Source organism: Notothenia rossii (genome assembly GCF_949606895.1).
Source record: "Notothenia rossii genome assembly, chromosome: 3".
In the NCBI taxonomy this organism is placed as follows: Eukaryota; Metazoa; Chordata; class Actinopteri; order Perciformes; family Nototheniidae; genus Notothenia; species Notothenia rossii.
In genome coordinates this window covers 59,867,300-59,889,123 of record NC_136901.1, presented here as the reverse complement: position 1 = coordinate 59,889,123, position 21,824 = coordinate 59,867,300, and the positions used below count along the sequence as shown (strand labels likewise).

At 43.0% G+C, this 21,824-nt stretch overlaps 1 long non-coding RNA gene across 1 annotated transcript; it reads left to right on the top strand.

Moving 5' to 3' along the window:
- Nucleotides 1-9,836: 9,836 nt before the first annotated feature.
- On the top strand, nucleotides 9,837-15,551 carry LOC307032393. The gene is made up of 6 exons (XR_013806237.1): nucleotides 9,837-10,084; nucleotides 10,285-10,361; nucleotides 12,383-13,056; nucleotides 13,270-13,530; nucleotides 14,136-14,410; nucleotides 14,977-15,551. It is a non-coding gene; the product is annotated as an uncharacterized lncRNA (long non-coding RNA).
- The last annotated feature ends 6,273 nt before the right edge of the window (nucleotides 15,552-21,824 follow it).

Genomic DNA, 21,824 nt, shown 5'->3' with positions numbered 1-21,824 from the left:
TCGGGAATCGATGGCTATTACTTTTCTCAGTCATAAATGTCATATTTCCAGAGATATATACCATAATTCATCAACATTGAAGTCAATGGAGAAACTCTTCAGACTTGAAAAATCTTCATGCGACTTCAACTGCTAACTGTTCCTTCATAGTGATGACATGATTATGTCATAAATCCAACTGACATGCTCAGAACGCCACCAAACATCACATGATGGTTAAGACTGTGGCCCGGAACAGCTCTACTTCAAATCTGATGTTACATAATGTGGTGTTACCATGGAAACGCATCCCTCGCCATGAAACACGATGTTGCTGTAACTCCAATGGACACGTTCCGATCGTCCCCAAACTTCGCTTGTATATCACCGGTCCATGCCTCAACAGCTCTACGCCAAATCTGAGATCTCACCGTAGGCTGTTTCCATGGAAACGCATCCCTCGCCATAAAACACGATGTTGTCGTGATACCTATGCAAATGGTCCAAACACCACCAGACTTCAGATGACAGTTAATGGTCCAGCCCTCAACATGTCTATATACCATTAGTGAGTTTTCCCCAAAAGCTCGTGCCATGGCAACGCATCCCTTGCAATAAAACACGATATTACTATAACTCCTATGAAAATTGTCAAAAAGTGCTAAAAACTTCACATGTGTGCTAACAGTCCAGCCGTGAAGATATCTACGGGACAGTTTTGAGATTTCTTCAAATGTCGTTGCCATGGCGACAGACCACTCGCCATAAAACACGATGTCGCTGTAAGTCCAATCGACAAGGTCCAATTGTCCCCCGATCTTCATTTGTATATCACCGGTCCATGCCTCAACAGCTCTACACCAAATTTGAGATCTCACCATATGCCGTTTCCATGGAAACGCATCCCTCGCAATAGAACATGATGTCGCTATAACTCCTATGAAAATGTTCAAAAAGTGCTCAAACTTCACATGTGTAATAACAGTCCAGCCGTGAAGACATCTACGGGACATGCCATTGCCATGGCAACACAATGCCCGCCATGAAACACGGTTTTCTCATAACTTCAGTGAAAATTCACCAAATGGGCCAAAACTTCACAGGTTTGGTAACGATGCAGCCATCAACGCATCTAAGCGTATTATGGGATGTCATCACACGCCGTTGGCATGGCGACAGATCATTCGCCATAAAGTTAGTTCAAAAGTTTGCATTTCAAATATTCTGCTGCTTTTCCAAGCCTTTTTACTTTCTTTTCTTCTCTCATCACAAATTCAAGCCCCCAGTGTTCATGTATCATTTCAATTTAAATTATTCACTTTCTTCTTACACATTACATTTCAGCATAGCAGTTTCGCATCAGCTTTTCAGCATAAAGCATTCCCACTAGCAATTTCTTCAGGAATTGCATTCTCTAGTTGAGTATAGTATCTGTATTCAGCGTTGCACTTTGTAGATGGTCCATGACCCTTCCTCTCTCCTCTGGCTGCAGACAGACACCTGTGTGATGTGACCAGCTCAGAGGGTGGCGGGTGTGAAGTTGTTTTGATGAAATTGGATTGTAGATAGTTGTTTACCTTATTACGGTAGTTAGTTTCTGTTTTAGCAACGTTTTGTTTATGAGTCTTTGATCTGTGAAGTTCCGATCCTTCAATATAACTATCTGCTGCAACGACCCCTCAGCCCCCGGAATGATCTCATCTTTATTCTCCTAACATAACAGCTTTAATCTCGTAATTATCCTTATAATAAAACATTGCTCCTACATGTAACATAATAATGACAAGTTTAACTGTGAACTGTCCCCACTGCATGTTCGATTCATTTCATTTAATTTCATTTCAAACCTTTATTTAGACAGATTGGTCCCTTGAGATCATCGATCTCATTTACAAGGGAGACCTGCATCATTTAGTTCCACATGAAACATAAAAACAACATACAAACAACAGAGGATATCATATTTACATATTCAACATTTACAAATACCCAGAGTGTCAGAAAGCATTTCATTTAGACATGCCTTAAATACATTCAGAGAAATAAAAATGCTCAATTTCAATTTTGCCTGTAGACTGTTCCAAGCAAGTGGAGCTGCGCACATAAAAGCTGTCTTACCTAAGACAGTCCTTACTCTTGGCACATCTAACAAGACTATATCCTGTGATCGCAGACAATAGCTGCTTGCAACTTTCTGCTTTATCAATGAACAGATATAATACGGGAGTTTGCCCAACATAGCTTTATAGATAAAAGTGTACCAGTGACTGAGCCTCCGTACAGTGAGTGATGGTAAACCTGCCTTGGTATACAATGTACAGTGATGAGTAAGTGCTTTACAGTTTGTGACAAATCTCAGAGCACTATGATACGCAGCATCTAGTTTGCTCAGGTGGTTGGCAGGTGCATTCATATACAGCAGATCACCATAGTCCAGCACAGGTAAAAAGGTCACAGTGACTAGCCTTTTCCTGGCCTCAAGTGAGAAACAGGACTTATTCCTGAAAAAGAAACCTAGCCTAACCCTCAGTTTTTTAAGCAGGTTATTGACATGAAGTTTAAAAGAGAGACAGTCATCAAGCAAGATACCAAGGTATTTGTAACAGGCAACAACTTCAAGTTTTGTTCCTTGCGTTGATACAATATCTAAAACAGGCTCTGGTGTCTTTTTAGCTTTTGAAAAGAGCATTATCTTGGTTTTATCCACATTTAAAAGAAGCTTTAGTTCAGAGAGCTGAGTCTGAATAATGTTAAAAACAGCCTGTAATTTAACAGGATTAAATGTCATCATCTTTTTGTAGCAGTGCTTTTTTCTTCTGAGTCCTGCCTTGGTTCCTGACGAAGTCTCTAATATTTTGCAAAGAGTGACCAGCCAGAATAGGATGCTCTGCAGCTTTGCACTGTCTGCATTCTATCATCGTGGCCAATTTCCCCTTGGAAATGTCTGCATTAAAGTGTCTCAAAACTGCTGCCAACTCTTTTGGAGACCACTTCTGTTTTTGCATCCTCCTGGGATTCCTCTCCACAGCATTTTCAAGAGACTCTACAAACAGAAAAAGAGACAGTCAATGGTAACCACGTTAACACATTTTTAATTTAAGATGTATTATGTTACTTACTAAAACTATAACATCAAATGGGTTTGGGATGAAGCAATCAAACTGTCTTTCCGGCTTTCCTTCCTCCAATTTCTGATATTGTGCTGGTTTAAATGCTAATGCTTGCTCTTTGCCATATTTAAACATCTGTAATTCTAACTGTGCAGAGCTTGCAGGAATGATTCTTCAACCGGTTATGTTTTTTTGTTTTACTTAAGCAGCTTAAAGTTATTATTTCACATAATAATAGTACTTACAGGATCAAGTTTTCTGAGACTTGTATTTCGTCCTCACAATGTTTTTAAATGACTTAATAGGAAAAAGACGCATGTAACAATATAGTTTCAGGAAACCATATTCTGTTAATTTTTGGTCATGATAAAGGCTCAGTCATCATTGTAAAATTAACCCGGTCGAGATGCAGGACTCAGACATGATAGAAACTAATTTCTCAATCATTAATGCTTTTGTTGTAAACACTATCCATCAAGTCTGAGCAAACCAGAAGCACACAGTCCTCATGAAGAAGATCAATCAATCAATCAATCAATCAATGTTTATTTATATAGCCCAATATCACAAATGTTACATTTGTCTCAGTGGACTTCACAGTTTGTACAGAATATCAGTATGACAATACGACACCCTCTGTCCTTAGACCCTCACATCGTACAAGGAAAAACGTCCAGAGAAAACCCACAGTTTAAAGGGGAAAATGGGAGAAACCTCAGGGATAGCAACAGAGGAGGGATCCCTCTCCCAGGACGGACAGACGGGCAATAGATGCCGTGTGTAAATTGAAAAGATAATACATTTGCAAAATAGGCAGTCCAAAAGTTTGGAAATGCATGTGTGTGTAATAGGAAGATGAATCCACGAGGATATCCATCCAGGACTTATGATCCAGGACCACAGCCACGACTCGCGATCCAGGACTCGCGATCCATGACACAGGACCGCAGGATCATCCATGACTCCGGATCCCGGCGTATATAGACACCAAAAAGAAAGACATTTGGGGAAGCTGGGTTAATCGGGACATGAGAGTACACAGGTATAGACAGAGAGAAGGAAGAAGTAAGATGTCCCCCGACAAACTAAGCCTATATCAGCAAAACTAGGGGCTGAATCTAATCATCCCTAACTATAACCTTTATCAAAAAGGGAGGTCTTAAGCGCACTCTTAAAAACGGATAGGGTGTCTGCCGTCCGAACACAAACTGGAAGCTGATTCCACAAAAGTGGAGCTTGATAAGAAAAGGCTCTGGCTCCCATTGTACTTTTAGAGACTCTAGGAACAACCAACAACCCTGCATTCTTGGAACGCAATGCCCTAGTAGGACAGTAGGGTATAATGAGTTCTTTAAGGTAAGATGGCGCCTGCCCATTAAGGGCTTTGTAGGCGAGAAGAAGAATTTTAAATTCTATCCTGTGTTCTATAGGGAGCCAGTGTAAGGCAGCCAGAACAGGAGTAATGTGGTCCCTTTTCCTAACTCTGGTTAGTCCACGAGCTGCAGCATTTTTGAATCAGCTGAATTGACTGACTTCTTGGTAATAAGGAGTTACAATAATCCAGCCTTGAAGTAACAAATGCATGGACTAGTTTCTCTGCATCGTTTTGAGGCAAGATATGCCTGATTTTTGCTATGTTACGTAGATGGAAGTAGGCGGTCCTTGAAATTGATTTTATGTGGGTGTTAAAGGATAAATCCTGATCAAATATAACACCAAGATTCCTTACAGTCTCACTGGAGGCCAAATTAATGCCATCCATAGTTAGTATATCTTTAGATAATTTGTTTCGTAGATTCTTCGGGCCAAGTACAATAACTTCAGTTTTGGTCGTGTTTAACATCAAAAAATTTAAGGTCATCCACGTTTTTAAGTCCTTGAGGCAGTCTTGAATTTTATTTAGATGATTAATTTCATCAGGCTTGATTGATAAATATAGTTGAGTATCATCCGCATAACAATGAAAGTTTACAGAATGATTCCTTATAATATTGCCTAACGGAAGCATATATAGTGTGAACAAAATAGGTCCAAGCACTGAGCCCTGTGGCACTCCATGGCTAACTTTGGTTTGCATGGAAGATTAATCGTTGACACGTACAAACTGAGAGCGTTCAGATAGATAGGACCTAAACCAGCCTAAAGCAGTTCCCTGTATGCCAACTAAGTGCTCTAGTCTTTGCAATAGGATATCATGGTCGATAGTATCAAATGCAGCACTAAGATCGAGCAAAACAAGAATAGAGACAAGTCCCTTGTCTGAGGCTATTAGAATGTCATTTGTGACTTTAACCAGATCTGTCTCTGTGCTATGTTGTGTTCTAAAGCCAGACTGAAAATCTTCAAATAAATCCTAGTTTTTTAAGTAATCACACAACTGTTTTGCGACTGCTTTCTCAAGAATTTTTGAGATGAACGGAAGATTAGAAATAGGTCTATATTTGGCTAAAACCTCTGGATCGAGGTTGTGCTTTTTAAGAAGCGGTTTTATCACTGCTACTTTGAATGATTGTGGAACATAGCCTGATAATAAAGACATATTCATAATATTTAATAAAGGAGTGCTAATTAATGGAAAAACTTCTTTTAACAGCTTAGTTGGAATCGGGTCTAAGATACACGTTGATGGTTTAGAAGAGAGAATCATTGAATTTAATTGTTCAAGGTTTATGGCTGAAAAGCATTCTAGTTTACTATCTAGTGTAATATTAGAACTTACGTTTCCAGGAGCTGTTGATAACAGCTGGTCAAAGGCAAGAGGTCATTCATTTTGTTTCTAAGAGTAACAATTTATCGTTAAAAAAGCACATAAAATCATTACTACTGAGTGCTATGGGAATAGAAGGCTCAGTCGAGCTGTGGCTCTCTTCTCAGCCTGGCTACAGTGCTGAAAATAAATCTTGCATTATTCTTATTCTAATCTATTAATGAAGAGTAGTAGGCTGCTCTCGCTTTACGCAGTGCTTTCTTATATTCATTGAGAGTAATATGCCAAATTAAACGAGATTCTTCAAGTTTAGTGGAACGCTATATCCTTTCAAGTTGTCTCGACTTTTGCTTTATTTTGCGGGTTTCGGCATTATGCCATGGAGCTAATCTATGTTGTTTTATTTTCTTCTTTTTCAAAGGAGCAACAGAGTCTAATTGTATTGCCAGCGCATCTGTAGCACTATCAACAACATGATCAATTTAGGGTGGTGTACATTTTGTATAAGTTTCCTCCCTTACATGCAGAGATGCTATCAAGTTAAGTATTGGTGGAATCTCTTCCTTAAATTTGGCTATAGCACTAACAGATAGGTTTCTGCTGCAGGAGCTTTTGACTAATGCTTTGTAGTCTAGTAACAGTACTTCAAAAGTTACTAAGAAATGGTCGGATAAAGCAGGATTATGCGGTTCGACTAATAGTTGCTCAATTTCAATACCATAAGTCAGAACAAGGTCGAGAGTGTGATTATAGCAATGGGTTGGTTTATTTACACTCTGACAGAAACCAACATAATCTAATATAGAGTTAAATGCAACAGTTAGGCTATTTTTATCATCGTCAACATGAATATTAAAGTCACCTACGATAATTACTTTATCTGTTTTAAGTACCAAAGTTGATAAAAACTCAGAGAATTCTGATAAGAATTCTGAATAAGGACCTGGTGCACGGTACACTGTAACAAATAAGATTGGCTGCAAAGATGACATTACATTTCGTGTCAAGCTATTTATAAAACAAGTCTTAATGTAGTGAAATGAACAACATATAAAAGTCTTAACAACTCACCTGTTGAATGTCATCATAGTGGGACTCAGATGTCATGGCAGCATCTTCATGCAGAGTCTCTGCCTCAGTGGAAATATTGTGGATGAAGAAGGACCAAGTTTAATCACTAAACATCCAGAGTAGTACACAAATACTTTACTGGCTCTTGTTGTGAGTTAACAACACAATCAGGTAGAAAGACACTGATTATAGGATTTAATATCTAAAGAGTATGATCATTCAGTTTAACATTCAGAAGAAAAACATTATTGACACACAGTCCTCTTAGTGTCTAAAGCTGTCCAGTAGAGTGATACACAGGACCTGTGTATCTAAGCTCACAATTCAAATCCAGTCTTCATGGTTTATACCTGGAAAGAAACATGTAACTAATACCAACATTGAGTTGTGGTTAACTCACCTGTTGAATGTCATCATAGTGGGACTCAGATGTCATGGCAGCATCTTCATGCAGAGTCTCTGCCTCAGTGGAAAACTTGTGGATGAAGATTGCACTTGAAATGCTTTAGCTCTATGAAACCTGATGTACTTATATGATTCTGTTTTCTTCAAGTTTGTATCTTGTTGGTCGAATGCACTTATTGTAAGTCGCTTTGGATAAAAGCGTCAGCTAAATGCAATGTAATGTAATGTAACTATATAGCGAGTACGGAGAAAACAATACAGTTGCTACATAAGCAGTAGAGCCGAGAACGCCGTGATTATAACACAACCCCACATATTAATGTACATTTGTAGTAATATTAGGTAACATTGACCAGTACCCGTACATTTTCCACCACATTTTAGCTGACTATCCGTTACTATCATTGACCCTCATAACAGCGGCACAAGCCTTTCTTCTGTTGCTGTTTTATACAGGCTTGTCTGATTATTAGCTGTTATTAATACTTAGGCTAAACATGTTGTTATATCAGAACAGCACAAGTTAGATTATATTGAAAATACGCCGGTACAGCAAAAGCAGCTTGTTATTGATCAGCGAGACGTCTGCGGTGGCTAAGCTATCACTGTCCAGAAACTCTTTTCAGTGCTATATTACCAAACAGTGTACATTTAAAGCTAACAAACATGTGAATTTATTGGGGAATATGTATCAGGGGACGTTGCTTGTGTGACAGTCAGACAGTGAACTATTCCTCTCCAGTGGTATCTCCAGTTAGCGAACGGTAGCTGAAACGCCGGTGGAGCACGGCCGTCGGCAAATGCTACTTAAATAGTGGCAAACAATGTACCACGTCACTCTGGATAACAGTATTAAAGCATACACTGTATGTACAAAGGTGCACAAGTTGTTCAATCATGCTTCGCAAGCTTAAGAGCAACAGAAGCACGGCTCCGATGTAAGACGCCATTGTTGTTGTGATGTAGGCTTTACACAGCGGCGTTAACAGCGACTTGATGACGTAGCTCATACAGGAGGCTCTGGCAGTGGGAAAGCAAACTGGTTCAACGTTGAAAACCAATTGCCAACCGCTGTTGAACCAGCATGGAGCCCGAACGGTTCTCTGTTGCCACTTTCACACCAAACCGAAATGATGGAATCCCTAATTTCCTCTCAAATTGTGCGTTGAGAAACGTTGTTCTTAAACTGTTGGACTATTTGCTCACGCAGTTCTTCACAAAGTGGGGAACTTCGCCCCATCCCTGCTTGAAAATCTTTGATACCCAATGATGACACTCGCCTGTTTCCAGTTCACCTGTTGACCTGGGGAATGTTCCAAACTGGGGGTTTTGTAGCATTCCTCAACTTTCCCAGTCTTTTGTTGACACTGTCCCAGCTTTATGAAACGTGTTGCAACACAATACAATTTTCAATATTGTTCTGCATATGACGGGGGTACGGGGAGCGTATGGAAGCAAACAAGAGACAGAAGTATTTGAATTTTATCAGACACCGAATTTATAGCATTGAAAATAACTACTTTGAAAATCATATATCTGAATTTTCTTTGCTCCGAATTCACCTATGTGAAATAAAAATGTAAAAATTCAAGTAAAAAAAATTTGAATGTTCAAATTCAGATCCCAAAAATTCAATTGAAAAAAATTTGACGTCAAAAAATGTGGTGTTTAAAAATTCAATGTCAAAAGATTAAATGTCAAAAATTCGATGTCAAAAAATTTGATGCAGTATCATCCGGGCTACTCAGACAGGATAAGCAATCGAGCCCGAATGCAATCAAACCGACTTCTGGCCTATCAGAGCAAGGCATGTCAGTCATGTGATCAAAAAAAACCGGGAGAAAAATGGAGAACAGCGAAGCTCGGGGAAGTAGTCAGTTTGTGCTCTTTATTTTACAAGCAGTGAGGGCTCGACATCATTTGTATATTACATTAGCTAGCTAAATGAGTGATGTAGCCTTGTGCCTTTCTGTCAGTAAGCTCCGTAGTTATCATTCAAGTGAATAGCGACGTTACCGTGTGTGTGTGTGTGTGTGTGTGTGTGTGTGTGTGTGTGTGTGTGTGTGTGTGTGTGTGTGTGTGTGTGTGTGTGTGTGTGTGTGTGTGTGTGTGTGTGTGTGTGTGTGTGTGTGTGTGTGTGTGTGTGTGTGTGTGGGTGGGTGGGTGGGTGTGGGTGGGTGGGTGGGTGTGTGGATAAGTCAAATTGACTAGTTAAAGGCGGTGTAAGAACATCCATGAATTGTTAGAAGTAATCGTGCTGAATGAAGTTTTCGGATAATTTACTTCAGTACAATTACTATTGCTGCATTGTACAAAATCTTTCTTACAAAAGACCCTTATTTGAATGTGTTGATTCAGTAAAAGTTAGCTTAACAAAATAATGGAAGAATAATCCGGAAAATGTTGTTAAAATATTTAAAGTAGAAGAAAGATATACTATTATATGATATCATTTGTTTTTATTATTATCATTACCATGCATTAATGTAAAAGGGTTGACAGCTAACTGTTGTAGTTGGTGTCACGATTCTCCTGTTATGTCACGTTTATAGTTTTGTAGGTTTGGGTGTTTTTGCTATTTTCCATGTCATGTTTTCCGTTGGGTTATTGTCTGGTCCTTTTCCCTGTGTTTTTCCTCTTGTCATTAGTTTCCCTGGTGTGTCTAATTGTCTGATTATGTTCACCTGGGCCCCTGTGTTTTCTCCTCCCTCCTCACCTGTGTCTTGTTGTGTGATTGAGTCTTGTGTGTATTTAAGTTCTGGGTTGTCTGTCTGTCTTGGTCGGTTCGTCTTGTTCCCTGACTAGTTCTGCGGTGAGTGTTCTGTTTGTCATTGTACATATATATATATATCATAGCCTTGAAATAAAGGAAGTTTCAGTTTATATCAGCATTTGGGTCCTGCTTGTTTCACAAACTGTGATTGTACGAACCGACCAAGAAATGGGCCCAGCAGATCCGTTCGAGTCGGAATTATTAAATGTTTCCTTTTTTTTGTCTAACTGCTCGGATAGATGGAAGAGAGCACCCGGAGATCAGCAGCGGGAGGCTGTGTTGTCGGAGGCGCGCCAGATGGCTAGAGAGAAACCAGGTATGGTGAAGTTCTTACCTGGCTGGATTTCAAAGATTCTCCCTGTGTGTGATTCCCGGCCTGCTAGCCCCAGGCATGCTAGCTCCCGGCCTCCCAATTCCCAACCTGGCACCATACGCCTCGGTGGTTTCCGTTTGCAGTCAACCCATGCTTCTGCCCCAGTTCCTGCTCCTGTCCAGGAGTCATATTCTGGAACTCGTCTGGCTTAAGGAGGTCCACGGAGTATTCAGGCGGCTGCTAAGAGGAGGAGTCGCAAGGCCAAGCTAGCAGCTCAAGCCCCAAGAGCCATGGTTCCGGCTCCAGAACCGGACCTTACAGCCATGTTTCCGGCTCCAGAACCGGACCTTACAGCCATGTTTCCGGCTCCAGAACCGAACCTTACAGCCATGTTTCCGGCTCCAGAACCGGACCTTACAGCCATGTTTCCGGCTCCAGAACCGGACCTTACAGCCATGTTTCCGGCTCCAGAACCGGACCTTACAGCCATGTTTCCGGCTCCAGTGCCGGCCCAGACAGCCATGTTTCCGGCTCCAGAGCCGGCCCACACAGCCATGTTTCCGGCTCCAGAGCCGGCCCACACAGCCATGTTTCCGGCTCCAGAACCGAACCTTACAGCCATGTTTCCGGCTCCAGAACCGGACCTTACAGCCATGTTCCCGGCTTCAGTGCCGGCTCCAGTAACCATGGTCCCGACTCCGGCTCCTCGTCACCTGCTGACTCATCGGCCGACGCCAGCTCCTCGAGTCCTGTCGGCGTACCGGCCGACTCCAGCACCTCGTCTCCTGTTGGCTGTCCGTCCGACGCCAGCTCCCCATGTCCTGTCAGCATACCGGCCGACTCCAGCACCTCGTCTCCGGTTGGCTGTCCGTCCGACGCCAGCTCCCCGTGTCCTGATGGCTGTCCGTCCGACGCCAGCTCCCCGTGTCTTGTCGGCATACCGGCCGACTCCAGCACCTCGTCTCCTGTTGGCTGTCCGTCCGACGCCAGCCCTCCAGGTTCTGTTGGCGAACCAACCCACTCAAGTGTCGTTGGAGGTCCCGCAGACTGCCCTTCTGCCGGGGGTCCTGCCAACCCCATGTCCTGTGCCGTTGGAGGTCCCGCAGACTACTCTTCTGCCGAGGGTCCTGCCAACTCCATGTCTGGTCCCGTTGGAGGTCTCGCAGACTACTCTTCTGCCGGGGGTCCTGCCAACCCCATGTCCTGTGCCGTTGGAGGTCCCGCAGTCTACTCTTCTGCCGGGGGTCCTGCCAACTCCATGTCTTGTCACGTTGGAGGTCCCGCAGACTACTCTTCTGCCGGGGGTCCTGCCAACTCCATGTCTTGTCACGTTGGAGGTCCCACAGACTACTCTTCTGCCGGGGGTCCTGCCAGCTCCATGTCTGGTCCCGTTGGAGGTCCCGCAGACTACTCTTCTGCCGGGGGTCCTGCCAACCCCATGTCCTGTTGCGTTGGGGATCCCGCAGACTACTCTTCTGCCGGGGGTCCTGCCAACTCCATGTCTGGTCCCGTTGGAGGTCCCGCAGACTACTCTTCTGCCGGGGGTCCTGCCAACCCCATGTCCTGTTGCGTTGGGGATCCCGCAGACAACTCGTCTGCCGGGGGTCCTGCCAACTCCATATCTTGTCACGTTGGAGGTCCCGCAGACTACTCTTCTGCATTTGGGTCCTGCTTGTTTCACAAACCGTGACAGTTGGAGCTCATTTTGAACAATGACCTAAATAATGATAACTTTCATAATGGTTTAATGTGCTGATTATTTTTATCCAATAATAGATGAAGGTCTGGTTTGTTAAAACTCTCAAAATAGTAGGAAATGCTGTCATAATTACCCAGAGTCCAAAGTGACACCTTTACAATGTTAAAGCTGTCAGATACATTTAGTGATGTAAAAACTATAACTATATTCAAGATATTGTAGTGGAGGCGATTGCATTTAAAATCTTGGCAAAATTAAGCTTTTACATTTTCTATTTTGTTCAGTAATGCAGCTGATTTCCTTCCTTCTAATTTTCCTCTCACAGGAACTACTGCTTGATCATATTTTGGGACGTCTCTATTCTCGTTTAGAGCATATTGTTGGACAGATGCCTCTGGATTTGGACTACTTAGAATTTATTTGCACACAAGAATTGGTCTTCTTAAATGCTATGTCCAGGCAGGTAGCTTTTTCTCTGCCTGTGTTAGATGCAACGAGAGAACTCCATAGGCTTATAAACGTGGAAAAAGAAAAAAGTAAGCAATACATTAAAACTGTGCAATTTGAGCAAGGACCAGTTGGACGACCGAGAATGGTCATTTCTCCGGAGTATATTCACAGCCTTTTGGAGCTCAATCTGTCTATCCCATGCATAGCTGCACTTTTGGGGGTTTCAAGACGCACAGTGCACCGACGCATGGCTGAGTCTGATTTCTCACTCAGGGAACTGTACAGCACCCTTACAGATGAGGAATTGGACCAGTGTGTGAGAGACATTAAATCAAGGCAGCCTCACTCTGGATATCGAATGATGAAAGCACTTCTCCAAGCTCAAGGACTGCGGGTCCAGTGTGACCGGGTTAGAGCTTCCTTGCACCGTGTTTACACCGTCGGAGTCATATCCCGTATGAACAATTTAGGATGCATTGTTCGAAGAACCTACTCAGTTCCATGCCCCCAGTCTTTGATGCACATTGGCACAAATCATAAACTAATCCGGTAAGTTATTTTACTCTTAAGGACAGATTCATTCATAAAAGTATTATAATTTACTAATAATATAAACATATTTTACTATAGGTCTATTCATCATAACATTTTGATTTAGTAGTGCTTCTTTCATGTTACTGCCCATGTGAACACACATGTCCTCAATTGAAGATGATATCAGATGCTTTTGAAAATGTAACTTATTGTATTTGTAACTTACAGCTACAACATTGTCATCTTTGCGGGCCTTCTTCCAAGAATCTGTCGAGAAGTTTGGTTTCCCTCTTAAGTAAATAGTTCCTGAGGCAGTGGGGAAGCTGCCACTGAAACCAACACTTAATGTGGTCTTTGTTGTAAGTGTTGGTGTATTTTAGGGTACGAGCTGATCAGGGGGTGGAAAATGTGGACGTTGATCCTCATGTTTACAGTCCGTGGCACTGGAAGGTGCAGCTTTATATCCGGCAAGAGTGTTCACAACCAACGGTAAGTCCAAAAGATCAGAGATTGTTAGTTGAAAAACACCATCTCACTGCTGCCATGCAGAACTGTACTGTTTGCTACACATATACCTGTACTAGAAGCAGTACTGTTATTTGCAATAGTGTGAGGTAAAATTCCTCTGAGTTTATGATAGTCAAAGGGTACTGAACTGTGATCTCTTCATCATGCAAATTAAACAATCTCTTCCTTGCTGCAAAAATAAAAATGTGTAGAGTTTTTGCTGGGCAGTGTGTGTTGAATTACATTTGTATGTCACACCTATTGTCTTAGTGTGTACTGTAAATAACACGAGATAGTTTTAGAAACATGTTACAAAAATATCTCTTGTTTTGGACTGACAATCATTAGATAAAGAAATACACACATTGAACAAGCAGATCATTGGATTGCATTAAAAGAAAATCCATTTGTGTGCATTTGTTGTTGATGGAAACCTTTTCTCAACAAAATAAACTGCTGAGATCTTACATTATCAGTTGTTTTTTATAAATACTTAATAATTCCATGTCAAATCTGCCACAAATCCAGATATTGCAATTCCCTGTCCTTTAACTTTAAAATGTTCTGGTAAACTTGCAATTGTCCAGGATAGAGAGGCTATGGAGAGACATGTGGACAGCTGTTAGTCATCTACTATGATGCTCTACACTACCTCGAAGAAGAGGGTTTCCTCAACATTTGCAATACTACACACCTCTTCTGTTGCCATTATGTGTTCCTGCCACGGCTACAAGATGAGCTGGACACATTCCGCAGTGGCTGGGCAAATCATCCTATAAGAACAGAAGGCCATATGACCCCAAATCAGCTGTGGGAGCTGGGACGAATCCATCACCCAATTCCAGTTTCTGACAACATGGAGGTAACTTTGTCCAATTTTTACGACTTCAGTGCTTTCAATAGTCTTGATCTCTCAGCCACTAAAAAACTGAAACCGCTATCCATGCTCTTGCAAACACCTACCAACTCTATTGAAACTTCCCCTGTATTTTCAGCACATAGCACCCTTTTAAGAGAGCATAAAGTGGCTATAAAGCCTCAGTTCCCTGTCAGAAAGGGCTATCTGACAGCAAGGTAAAGCGGTAAAACAGTTATACTGTATGGCACACGTTTGGATGGGTCAAATGCATAAGAAATGTTTCCTGCTGAGAAAATGTAATTTCTCTTACCATTACATGTGGGAACAATTCATGTTTAGCTGAGTGACTTACAAAAGTGTAGGTCAGAATAAGAGCCATGAACATTTACTAAACAACATGGGCAGTGGTTTAAGGCTTATGTTCCTAGAAAAGGAGTTACAGTATGTGAAAACAGAAAGATAAATGAGTAGGAGCATACAAAAGCCACAAGTGCCCACCTTACTGCTGCTGTCTATCAAGATGATTAATACTGCAAATAAATGAGGCTTTCTATTTCTGTTATTTTTAGGATGTGGATATTCCTCAGATTGAGTGGGAGAACAGTGGATTTTCTCCTGATGGCCACTATAGTGTCATTGTCCCAGACACAGAGAGCCCACTGACTGATGGACAAATGGCTACTTTAACCTTGTAATGTCCTCCCGATTACTATGCACCTTGTGCCCTCTGGGGTCAAAAATGACCCCATCTGGCTTGTTTGATATTTAATGCATAAAGTATAAAATGTGAATAAATGTTGTGTTACACCTTTAGTTCTACTTCAGTACAACCCATTACCACACATTTCTCCTTCAGTTTTGGAATTTAGTGCCGATAGACCCTTATTTATATGAAATTATACAATTTTCTGATAAAAAAAAAGTGAAACAATGAATTAATTTGACCATATTGTATTGTGACTATTTGTCTTATCAGAGACTGGTATATGTCAAAGTTTAGTAAGGATGCCCTTTTTGAATAATTTATATATTTTTAATGACAACACATAATCACACCTTGTGCCCTCTGGGGTCATTTTTGACTCTTATTTCAAGCATAAAGTATGAAATGTCAATCCATTTTGTGTTACACCTTTAGTTTTGCTTCAGTCCAACTCAATACCACACATTTTTCCCTTTGTTTTGGAATTTAGGGCCAAAATATGTTTTTTATATGAAATGTTACCGTTTTCTGAGTTAAAATATAAATGAAACTATTTAATAATTTGAACATGGTGTTGTGACTATTTGTCTTATCGGAGACTGGTATATGTCAAAGTTTAGTAAGGATGCCCTTTTTGAATAATTTATATTTTTTTAATGACAACACATAATCACACCTTGTGCCCTCCCTCTGGGGTCATTTTTGACCCTGTCTTGCTTGACTGTTATTTCAAGAATTTAAAGTGGAAAGCTCACGCATTTCTGTGTTACACATTTAATATGCCCTCAGTTGCATGCAGGGCAGGTAACAATGGTGTGATCTTTGCAGATGTATGCATTGCATCTTTGGCACATTTTCTTGGTTTTGACATCAATCTGGCGAGGGCAGAATTTGCACCTGCTCCTTTTGGGTGATGGTTCAGGAGGGGGAGCTTGGCGAGCGGGAGCTGGGCGAGTTGGAGCTGGGTGACGGGTAGCTGCTGCAGAGGTAGAGCTGGAGCAGATCTGCTGGACCTCCATAACCAAACTGGCAGCGGCTGGCGTGCGGGGAAGAACCTGTCAAGTCAAGTCAAACTTTATTATAATAAATCCCAGTGCAAATACAAAAAGCACAAATTGTGAGGACACTACAGAAGGAAGAGCAACATAAATGAAGCTTAATGCTGACCTTACGTCGCTGGATGTGAGGTATCACAAGTTGTCGTCCAAGCTCCTGCATGAACAGCCTCCTCTTGTTGCATTTCCCCTGATTCCAGGCTGTATTGATCTCAGACCACAGGACAAAGGAATTGTATGCAGACACGTCGAGAATGTTGAAGAAGACAACTAGGGGCCAACGGGCTGTCATTCTTTTGCACGTGTACACACTGGTAACCTTGAAACAAAATAAACAAACCAAAACATATACAGAAATGTATGTTTATTTCCTACACACAAATTCAATGCGTTATCCTTTCCATAAATAATATTATTAACATTATGAATAATAAATGTGAAATACCTTGTCAAGGTTATCGACACCCCCTTTGTTATGATTGTAATCTTCGATGATTTGGGGCTTTTTGTCATCCCTGTCGCTCACAGCTGCATCCCAATGCAGAGTGCTCATCAGAAGAACATTTCTCTGTTTTTTGGGGAGATAGGACACCAGAGCATGGGTCTCGGTGAAAGCAAACTTCGATGAGAAACGAGCCCTGTCGGCTTTTGACACCAGTGCAGGGGGAAGCTCAGGTTTATTTCTCCTTACAGTTCCCACCATGAACAGCTTTCTTTTCAGCAGCGCCAGGCCAAGGGCATGTGAAGTAAAGAAGTTGTCACAGGTTATCGTTTTTCCCTGGAGGCCTTCTGTCATGTCAAGGACAACTCGCATGCCCTAATTTGTTTCAGACATCCCACCAGCAGGTTTGCCAGTGTATATCTGCATATTCCATGCGTAGCTTGACCTGGCATCGCATGCATATTTGAATGGACAGCGACCTCTGAATGGGACCAGGCGCTCATCGACAGTCACATTAGTGCCTGGATTGTACATTATTGGCAGGAGAGACACCCACGTGTCCCAAACGTCTCGAATTGGAGCAAGTTTGTCTCGTGCCCGGCGATCTTTTCTTGTGTCTTTGTCATCAAATCTTATGACTCTGGAGATTTTATGAAACATTTTAATTGTCATGGTAGCACGGAAAATTGCCCTACCAGACTCTGCATTCCATAGACTTGCTGTAGCCTCTTTGCTGGATTGGTACACTCCAGCTAGAACCAACAAACCCACGTATGCCTGCAGGTCCATTTGATCCATCTTTCTCCATTTTTTCCTATAAACACGCTGCCCCTCCTTGTTAGTCATGTTCAGCACTGACTCTTCGATGGCCTTGGGCAGAAACAGATAAAAAGCGGACTTTATGTCTTCAATACGAGACTTTGCATACAGGGTTGGACCCTGGCGGCTTGTCTCTCTCGCTGCTCTCTCTGCTATTACCATGCGACATCCATTACTGGGAGGGATGGAAGACCAGATCATTTTTTCCTTCTTAGATTGGAAATATTCTTCCATCTCAGCTGGGTCCTGTTCCTCAGATTCTTCCTCATCAGTGGATTCTTCCACTTCCTCAAAATAAGTGTGGTCCTCCACTTCTGACACTTCTTCCATTTCTGATTCTACCTCTTCATATTCATTTTCCTCCATTTCAGAAGTGGGCGATGTGGGGGCTTCTTCAGAGGAAGAATTTGGTCTGTAACTTACATCGATCACCTCTTCATGAGTTTCCTCCTCTTCTGACCCTGAATCCTCCTCATCGGTTGATTTTTCCTCCATAACACGGTTAAAGATTAGCTCATGAACCTCCTCCACAGTCAAATGTTTCTGCCTCCTCATTTTGCTGCCTGACTCTCTCAGAATAAAATGTGAAATGCCCCAACATTTGTGAGAAAAGGCCTGTTTGTTTTTGACTTGACAATTGATTGATCCAATACATCAAAGGTGTGTGTGTGTGTGTGTGTGTGTGTGTGTGTGTGTGTGTGTGTGTGTGTGTGTGTGTGTGTGTGTGTGTGTGTGTGTGTGTGTGTGTGTGTGTGTGTGTGTGTGTGTGTGTGTGTGCGCTCCGAGGAGCAGGCAGGGGGTTGTTGCAGCATTATGATGAAAAAATGTGCCCCATTGCTCCACTTTGTCCTGCGGGGTCATTTTTGACCCCAGAGGGCTTAAGGTGTTATAAAATACAATAAAACACCCATAATTCAATGAAATTACTTCAAATGTATTTTAATCGTCAAGAGCATAGTATTGAACAACCCCTATAATTTTCAGACCATTTGATGAATTAAAAACCTATATTTGACAGCAATAGATTTCCTTTTGGGGTCAAAAATGACCCAGGACAACAGGAGTAAGAGAAGCTGTTGACCCACGAGCTACATCCCAGTCCTTTGGCTCTGATATCTACATTGCTGCTGTTCAATTTTATTGAACTGTGGGAGGCGCTAGTGAATTGTTTTTACGAAAACAGCCTTTGCCATTGGCTGTTGACGGTCTTATTATAGGCTGCATCCATTGGTTGGTTTTGTGGCACATTTGTAACGCTGTGCCAACTTGGGCAAGCATGCAGGTGTGGTGACCACGTATTTAACTATTGGTTCATAATTCCAACTGGGAACTACAGTTGCGGCTATTGTTCCCGCACGGACATTTTATGTGTTGACTTATATATAGTGTGTGCCCTCTTGGCTCTTTCTCTTGTCGACCCGGGCTGCGACCCGACAACATGTCCCTTGCAGCTTGTTAATAAATTACTATTTCTGCACCTTCCTTGCACCCCCTCTGACTCCATATCCTCGGCACTACACTGGTGACCCCGATACGTCTTGGGAAGTTTCCTGGACGGAGCCGAACACGGCAAAAGGAACCCGTTTTCCTTTCTCGAAATGCCGGGTTTTGATTTTTCTGGTGCCGGAGAGGAGGTTCGACCAGCCGGTTGACCTCATGTGGACATTCTCACCTTTTTCACCACATCGACGCCGGTTCCAGACGCCACTCACGTTCATCGATGCCTGGGTGGTGCACTCCTGGACCACGTCTCGCCTCGATAGTTCCGGACGTCGCCCATGCTCCATCGGCCCATGGGTGGCACGCTCCGGGACCCTGTCTGGCCTCTCCTGCTTCCCGAGGATTTCATGCCCGCCGCCGCGGCACGTCTGCCTGCGGCCGGGTTCCTCTCCTGCTTCTCGGGGACGCCTCAGCGCCTGCTGAGGACTTCATGCTCGCCGCCGCGGCACGTCTGCCTGCGGCCGGGTTGCTCTCCTGCTTCCCGGGGACGCCTCAGCGCCTGCTGAGGACTTCATGCCCGCCGCCGTGGCACGTCTGCCTGCAGCCGGGTTGCTCTCCTGCTTCCCGGGAACGCCTCAGCGCCTGCTGAGGACTTCATGCCCGCCGCCGTGGCACGTCTGCCTGCGGCCGGTTTGCTCTCCTGCTTCCCGGGGACGCCTCAGCGCCTGCTGAGGACTTCATGCCCGCCGCCGCGGCACGTCTGCCTGCGGCCGGGTTGCTCTCTTGCTTTCCGGGGACGCCTCAACACCTACTGCGGCCCCCTTACGACGGCCCGTTCCGGCCCGCTCCCGGTGGGGGTGCCCTCGCCCACATTAGGGCCCCTACCCGCTCCTGCGGCCCCCTTTCACGGCCCGTTCTGTGGCCCGGTCCTCACCTGCGACCACACCCTCGTCGGCCCCTGTGGTGCTTCCTCCACGGGCACGAGGATTTATTTTTGCCCTGTTTGAATTCTGGGGGTGCTTGTGTGGTGACCACGTATTTAACTACTGGTTCATAATTCCAACTGGGAACTACAGTTGCGGCTATTGTTCCCGCACGGACATTTTATGTGTTGACTTATATATAGTGTGTGCCCTCTTGGCTCTTTCTCTTGTCGACCCGGGCTGCGACCCGACAACATGTCCCTTGCAGCTTGTTAATAAATGACTATTTCTGCACCTTCCTTGCACCGCCTCTGACTCCAGATCCTCGGCACTACACAGGCAAACTTGAGGAGTGCACACAGGGTGGAGTGAGGTTGAGCGATGGAGAGAAAGGGAGAGAGAGAGATTGAGCGAGGCAGATAGCGTGTGCAGCGGTCTGCTTGCGCACAGAGCCGGAGTTTTTGAGAGAGCCGGCTTGAGTCAATTTCTCTTCAAAATATAATTGATTGCCAGCCTCCCTTGTCCCTGGCAAATCAGTTACGTTGGTAACGTAACTGATTTCTTCTAATGTGCCTGCATCTGGCGCTGAGTTACCATATTCCTTTCATGAACCACTTCCTGATATCCATTGTTGCAGATACATATAAATGATAATAGCCAAACACACCTAGCAAGAGTAAACTGACAGGCTGCTGTGCTACATCTCACTCAAAAACCCACACGACTCAACCCAGCGAAAAACCAGCCTCGCGCGCAGCCTTTCATTCAGAATTTCATTAAGAATTTCATAGCAAAATAAAAAAATGATATTAAACTAATCTTTCAACATACAGATGTAGCGATTCATTTCAGACAGTTTAAAACGTGAGGGCCGTGATTGGTACGTGATCTGCCCTCGCTCAAGGGAAAACCTCCAGCTTGACTTGAGACCGCCCCCGTGATAGATACATGTAATTATAATGAAGCCAGCTGCAATGGATCATTGATCCACCAGGGGGTGCAGTGGGGTTCCACACTGGAGCTCATGTGAAATAAAGTCAGATACAGTACGCTGGATGTACAGCGGAACTTTGTTAAGATCCATTTGTCACGGATATCATACTCTGTGCTAAATAAGAGACATGTAATCATTTACAAAACATCACCATGTTTTTATTTTTCAAAATAATTTTGTTATTCGAAAAAAACGAACGCGAGGAAATGCAGCCCGGCTCTAGATTTTTAATCCTAATTTAATCATCATCTTCACCACGATCATTTATGTTTATATTCGCCGAATTGACATGAAATCACTGACACATAGGAATATACTGTATTCAACTTCATTAAAACGTTATTAACGTGCCTAAACTCAGTAATTCACCAAAAATATGTATATTTTAATGGAGCTTCGTCGGTCGATCAGGATCCCAAAGCGTAGCGGAGGGATCTTCATCTGGATGAAGGGTGTTATTTTCCCCATAAGGAACAAGTCGCTGCAAATTATCCCGCTTATTACATGGCCACATTCTCAACAAAGTAACGACATGACTCCCAATATTAATTGAAATGCTTTTATGGATTTAGAAAATGTTTTTATTGATTTAAAAAATAGTTGTATGAATTGATTTAAATTGTCGTGTCATGATGGCACATAACAGCTCACGGCCGCAGATTACTCCGGGTCCCAGACCCCCCCATATCCCAACAATATTTTTATTGCAGATCTACATGAATCACACAAACGACTTATTTTGGATTCAAAACGACGAATTTCGCCGAAAGGTGACAAGTTTGCATCACTGAACATAGACAGAGCACAACTAAAAACATAACATCTGAGATGTAACAACATAATACACTTTTTGGGGATGCTTGGGATGTGAGGAGTGAGGGACACGGCTTAGAACAGGCGTGTCGCCTGGCAGGACAGGAGAGTGTGTGCACCAGTCTGCCTTGATCTATGAATTAATGTCCGTGACACTCACTGCTGCCCACAGCTGTTTAATAGAAGGAAATTCCTTCACTTCATGAAAGTGTTTTAACCACACACACC